The sequence below is a fragment of the Cydia splendana genome, chromosome 4, assembly GCF_910591565.1.
Source record: "Cydia splendana chromosome 4, ilCydSple1.2, whole genome shotgun sequence".
Lineage (NCBI taxonomy): Eukaryota > Metazoa > Arthropoda > Insecta > Lepidoptera > Tortricidae > Cydia > Cydia splendana.
Window position 1 is genome coordinate 22,374,261 of NC_085963.1, and position 7,146 is coordinate 22,381,406.

The following is a 7,146-nucleotide window of genomic DNA, read 5'->3' on the forward strand; positions in this document are numbered from 1 at the left end:
TATAGGCGCGAAGGGATATCGTCTCATAGAAAATTTGAATTTCGCGCCTTTTTACTACTGACAAGATTTGCTTGACCATCTTTATATTTTTTGCATAATGGCGTCTGTAACTCAACTTGTTCGATTTTATATTATAACTAGCGACCCGCCCCGGCTTCGCACAGGTTAACAAATTATACACCTAAACCTTCCTCAAGAATCATTCTATTGATATTGATAGATGAAAATCCGTTCAGTAAATAGTTTTTGAGTTTATCGCGAACAAACATACAAACACAGAATCAGACAGACGCGATGGAGGACTTTGTTTTATAATTCTAGTGATGATATGCATTGGTCATGCATTCCATAAAAAGTATCGCCGTGTGCAAAGGCAATTACTTAATTAGCAACCACAAATATCTTAACAAGCTAACGTTCCAAAATTATATTTACCTACACGCATATCTTTATACGTATGCCTATGGCTTGTAAAAATGTTTGCAAACTCGACCTTACTACTCAATTTCAATCCACTCCATCCTTACAACGTCTAGCTAGTTAATCTAGACTAGAATAGCTACAATTCTACAAATGTCTCGCTTAATGTTTGGCATTGCCTCGGTGCGCCGTCGGATTTCCGCGTGAATTATTCAAAAGCACAATTTGTATCGTTGTTTATCCAGGTCGGTTTCATTTGTGAGATATTTTGGTTTCGTCACAGAATAAGTAATATCTAGTAACTAAGTTAACTATGTACTACAAACATAGGGTAAGTACATAGTTTCATAGAAACGAATGAATACTATACCTACAGCTGTTATAATACTTATAATCTCCGTATCCTCGATTCCACACTAGGTACGACTCAAAATTATAGTTTTTTGTGTCATGAACTTCATTTTTGATAAAATAATTTATCGCTGGCTGCCTGTAAAAACTTTAAACAGCCGTGTCGTATAAAGTCCGTCCTTAAAGACCAGTTCAGACGAGACAATTTTTTGCCAATCTCATGCACTTGATTCGACTGTACTTACCAGTATTGCATAATTGTTTTCCATCGTATTTGTCATGCTATTTCAGACAACCTCTGTACTTTTTCTACCGAGACTGAATGAAATAGCAAGTACATACGTACGTTTCCGTGAAAATAACATCTGTAAGATTGTGACCGATCGAATCACGATGTGCGGACGCAAAAACGCTAATTTTCAACGCTAGAATGCGCGTTTGGGGGCATTTTTTAATTTTTCAAATAACCCACACTGAAAAGTGAAAACTGGTTCAAATCTTGCTTCCATAATATGACCCACAGTAACACTGTAAGTTAAAAGCTTACCTACTGCGATTCTCCAGCCCGGTGGACCGTATAAAAAGTTAGCAAATTGCAAATCGCAGTTCCGCAAAAATGTAAATGTATTCCGAGCCGATACAAAAACTCGATTAAAGTCGCGGTGACTTGTTAGCGCGCGGAAATGTCGCTACTGAAGGCCTACCGCGATTACCGCGAACACTGAAGTTCGCAAATTGCGGGCAGCTTTCTCTTTTACTTCAATTAAGGCGTAGGTATTTAGAGTGACAGAGAAAGATGCCCGCAATTTGCGAACTTCGGTGTTCACGGTAGGCCCTCTATACTTCTGTATAGATAGAGTAGTTAATAGTTTCTGCCCGTGTCTTCGTGAAATGATGATTTCCGTGACAAAAACTATCCTATGCCCTTTCCCGGGATATCTCCAATCTCCAATTCTCCATACCAAATTTCATCTAAATCGGTTCAGCGGTTTAAGCATGAAGAGGTAACAGGGTGACCGACTTGCGTTCTTATTTATAACATTAGTAAGAATTAGATAGAGATACGTGAATACGAAGGTTCAAGTATATGCTTATTCGTAAGGGTGGTATTCCACCTGTCCAATGTGTATTTTGTCTCACATTTTGGTTAATGAGAGAGTGAGACGCAATGAGATTGGACAGATGGAATACCACCCTAACCAACCAGCTGCATTTCCAAGACCCAGAGGGCCTACCGCGACCCACGTTCGACGTGTTGCCTCCCTATCACGTTTACGTACGAATTTACAAGTGCGATAGAGAGGCAACACTTCGAACGTACGCGGTAGCCCCTCTGCTTTTCTGTCAGGAACAAAAGTCTCACGTTTTCGCGCGTTTCATTGTTTTGATTCAAAACGCGGGTGAAACGCTTATTGTTCGCCGTAATGCAGATCCTCTTCTGGAAACAAAGAACCGAGATTTAGACATCCTTGCTGTAAATGATTATGGATATTGCAAATCACAAAGTGGGCGTTCTAAGACACAATTAAATTGCTAAGATCAGAAGTTAAATTGGCAATTTGATTGTCAATCTCATCTAGCGTCCACATTTGGTCCACATGGACAAAACACGCAGTTCAATACAAAATGAGTATAGGGGGCGTGCATGAACTATAGGGGGCAGCATAGGAGCCGTCAAATTTTTGGCGCGAGGCGTAAATGTGACGTCTATGCTTCCGATTTAGCCCACAAGATGGCAAAACCTACTATGCACAATGAAACGTACCTAAGAGAACGGTAGATGGTAGCACTTGCTTTGGCAACGTACATGTGCCGCTGTGGCTTTAGCTGTTAAGGTACAATTGTCAACTTAATTAATAAACAATAAACAATGTGCATATATATGTTTCCGATTCAATAGGGAATATTAGGCAAAGCTCTGCCTAGGTGGCACCTTTGTGGCACATACAGTAAACAAACCACATTGACACATCACACGTCACGTCAATCACATGGCCTTCCGCGAAACAAGAAAATCGAAATATCGTTATCTAATCTCTCTATCACTCTTGCATATTCGAGCGATAAAGAGGCAGATAACTAAATTTAGATTTTCGCGTTTACCGGTAGGCCCTTGTTAACAAACCGCCTTGATGCATCAATGTCATATTTTATTGTCTGTGAAAACTTGTCCAAAAACAGTTTAAGGCACAGTATGTATAAGTTAGTCTATGAATTTACTGAGTCGGTAGTGCTGCACTCTGGCGGCAGAACATTGCAGTTATATCCCCTATTCACAAGATGGCAGACCCTCCAACGCGCACGGTCCCTATATAAGTACCTAGTCTTTTATGCAGAGTTAAAGACTTCAGTCTGAATATTAAGCCTTCAAGCCCTCAATTTCGGGTAAGTTTATCCTTTAATGCGTTACCACATACTTAATTGGAATAACAACAATTTGCAACTCTCGACACGAACAGTCTTTACATTAAGCAATCCTCAAAATTCAGTTGCTCGGGGACTCCGCCATATTTATTATACCACGGGTCCTGTAATCTTATGTTTCATGCAGCGTTATGAGTCATAATCATACATTTTGAATAGAGATGAGTTGGGTTCTCTCCTTTGCGAGCCCTAATATGCACTTTGAGGGCCTACCCAGATCCACGTTCGACGTGTTGCCTCCCTGTCACACTTACGTACGAATTTACAAGTGTGACAGAGAGAGAGAGTCGAACGTGGTTCGCGGTAGGTCCTCAGAGCGCGTGTCATCGGGAATGCAAACCGGCAAATAAAAAACAACGGGTTGCACTCCGGGAGTGCCGGCAGATTTGAAAACTCAATGACATTGTAACAGTTTTTCGATCAGGTCACGTGTCCGTCTTACGAAGCGTCTTACGTCTTACGCTGTCGCGAGTTTAACATTTTTTCCCCATCACAAAAAGTGCACAGCGCCACTAAAGAATAATTCACTTCAAAAATTGGCCAAGTCACATATTTTGACTAGAGCTTGTGAATGTGAAGTTAGGGCGTGTAGAGTTAGAAGCTTGGCTCTACAAGAGATCATAACTTTTTGATAGTGAGAGCCGCGCGGTTTCGTCTTAGCAACATTTTACATGAAAATGTTTTGGGTGGGATTAATCATTTCATGATGTGGCAATCATTTCATGAAATGATCGGTTGGCCGCATCATGAAACAGTCAAACCTAATCTAACAATATCATGAAGTTATCAATTCTAGAATGGCATTTTATGAAATGATCAAAATCTATATATGTATATTAAGGATGACTCACGTTAGACCGGGCCGTGTCCGGACCGGACCCTCCAGCTACTTTCTATGACATGACAGGCGATCACGTGATGCTTTCCATAGAAAACGATGCGCCGGAAGCTCCGGCCCGGACACGGCCCGGTCTAACGAGAGTCATCCTTTATGGTCCGACCACGACTCCCATCCCATAAGCTGGGCGTGCCCTGTGTCCGCTAAGGTTTGGCAGCAAACGATCTGCTCCGTCAACAAACAGTGTTTCTTCCGAGCCATAAGCTGCCGGCGTTAGTCCAAGTTTAAAGCTTCGGCGACCCATAAGCTGAAGCGTGTCTCATCCCCACTAAGGGTTGTCATCAAACGATCTGCTCCGTCAACAAACAGTGCTTCTTCCGAGCCATGAGCCTCAAGCGTTGGTCCGAGTTTAAAGCTTCGGCGACATAATAAGCTGAAGCGTGTCTCATCCCCGCTAAGGTTTGGCAGCTCTATCTGTTCTGTCACCAAACAGTGCTTCTTCCGAGCCATGAGCCGCAGGCGTTGGTCCAAGTTCAAAGCTCCGACGGCGGGTCTGAAAACCTACCATAGGTTTAGTTGCAGATTGTTGGGAACGTAGGGGTGGAAGGAGGGGGGGAGGGGAAGCTTGACTTCTTAGCCCCATGGCCCCCTAAAGCCACACTGTTGACGTCACGTCTCCAGGTTCACTCTCACTTGAAAATTACATCCGACCAGTTTTAGACTACGTAAGGCACCAGAATAGGCTCATGTATACTTTCGGGTGCAGAAGAGATAATTTTGCATGGCCTATACAGAGCTAGCCTGAATCCCTATTTACACGGTTCAACAACTTGCATGCAATATTCCATCTGAATATTCCATACATTTCTAACTACAGAGTACAATGAATTGAGTCGATCGACTAAATACTTAACGCAATGTAAATGTAACGAAATTCGCTTGAACCGTCTAAATGGGGCCTTACCGGTTTTATCAATATCCTCACCCGCTATCGCCTGTACCCTACATCTTCCATCAATACCCTGAGTTACGGCGCTCATTTACAACGCGATTTGTTATAAGCGGCCGACTGACCGTTACCGCAACCAGACTGCTACACATAGACTCCGCATTAAGTCTGTCTTCGTCGCTCAACACCATACACTGCGTTCAGTACTGCATTGTATTCTGATGTGCCAGCTAGCCTTAGCCATATCCTCATCCGCTATCGCCTGTACCCTACATCTTCCATCAATACCCTGAGTTACGGCCCTCATTTACAACGCGATTTGTTATAAGCGGCCGACTGACCGTTACCGCAACCAGACTGCTACACATAGACTCCGCATTAAGGCTGTCTTCAGTTTACACCATACGCTGCGTACAGCGTGACATTGTACTCTGTGCCAGCTAGCCTTAGCCACAATGGCCCACACTTTGTTCTGTTAAAGTTGGTGCAGATTTAGCTTAGACGAACTCATATGTTTATGAAAACAAGAAAAAAATTACATGGAAGATAACGCACGATTTTTTCTATTTTTAATCAAAACTATGTGTGTATGTACCTATTTAAATGCCCGTAAATGCTCATAAATGTTGTAGATTTCGTGTATAATTTCAACAGAAACTTATTATTTATGTATTTAAAAAGTACAATACTTGTATTGTAACTAAAAGCTAAAGTTAAAAGTTGCAACAGCATTGAGCACTATGTTGATTTTCTCCCCAAGACTTCGCAAAAGCAGTTTGCACCTCCCATTTATTATTGGGAAATATTTAGAAACAACAAACTTTGAGAGGGGGGAGAGTGGGATGAAGGGAGGAACATTAATCACGCGTAATGAATTCAGCGGAAGACGTTAATTTGGTATCCGTCCCATCAATTAGCGGTTGCAGGGATTGTGTGCATCTTTCATGACAATGTGTAAACGTTGAGATGTTATTCTATGGCACGCGGTATACACGGGGCAGGTGAGTTTTGAAATTATATAATATACGAGTATTAGGTAAGTTCTGAGCTCAGATTAACTTATTGTGTAACATAACTAAGGGTTCCAATTTCAAAAACAAAACAATTGCTTCTGGGTCTCAGGAGGATAACATTGTTTAGTTCAGGTTTAATAATTGGTCCAAAGGTAGGAAGATTGGGTAGATTGGACAATCAAGCTGTTGTTTTTAACCGACTTCAAGATTTCGAGGGAATGCTCCCAACACTGAATGTATACGGTTGGGCTGAGTTTGTGTAGAAAACTAGTATTATGATAATTATTAAAAAAAAATTCTGCCGAGTTTCTTGCAATTCCTCGGGACTGTGATGTAGGGTTAAAACGGTGGTAGTTTCTGACATTCATAAATGCATTGCAATATTTGAAGAATAAAGACTTCCACTTTAATTGAAAAGCATGAAGCTCCAACCTACCCTGAGCATCGCGATTTGTCGGAGGCATCAGATGTCAGCCGAAATCGCGCCGTGCCCCCGGGAAATCTCGGCTGCCCCCGCAATTTTCGCTGCCATTAGTATTACTCTTCCAGTGCGCAGCGGGATCATAAGTTCATGACGGCTTGTATAGAGAATTTGGTATGCTGGATTTGGTTCAGTGATAACATGTGAGAATTGCGACATTTTTGATGCCAAGTTAATAGCGACATATGATTTACCTGTTGAGAATATGTCGCTAACATTACTCGTATAACTAGTTACGGTAATGTGTGTAAGGTGTAAGTATTAGGGTGACCAATAACTACTTTTACTTAGTTAGATACAATTTTGGAGAAATAGTAAAACTGACTTGGTAGGTATAATTTTGTGATGTTAATATCAATTTGATTTAAGAAAGGGTAATAGTCTAATAGTACATTACGATACAAGTGTGAAAAGTAGGAAATTCGTAACGAGTGGCGATAAATTGAAATACGACCGAAGGGATCGACCGACCGAGGGTCCCTACTAACTATTAACTAAATGAGAACATTGTATTTAGAACAATAACAAAAATATAGGGTCCGAGTTGTATGATTATCGAGCCTCCAAATTCCGAAACGCTTCATATTATTACTCTGAGCTTTAAATAAAGCTTTAGGTTTTACCTGGTTTTACCCACCAAAACATTACTTTACATACTACTAGGCTATTC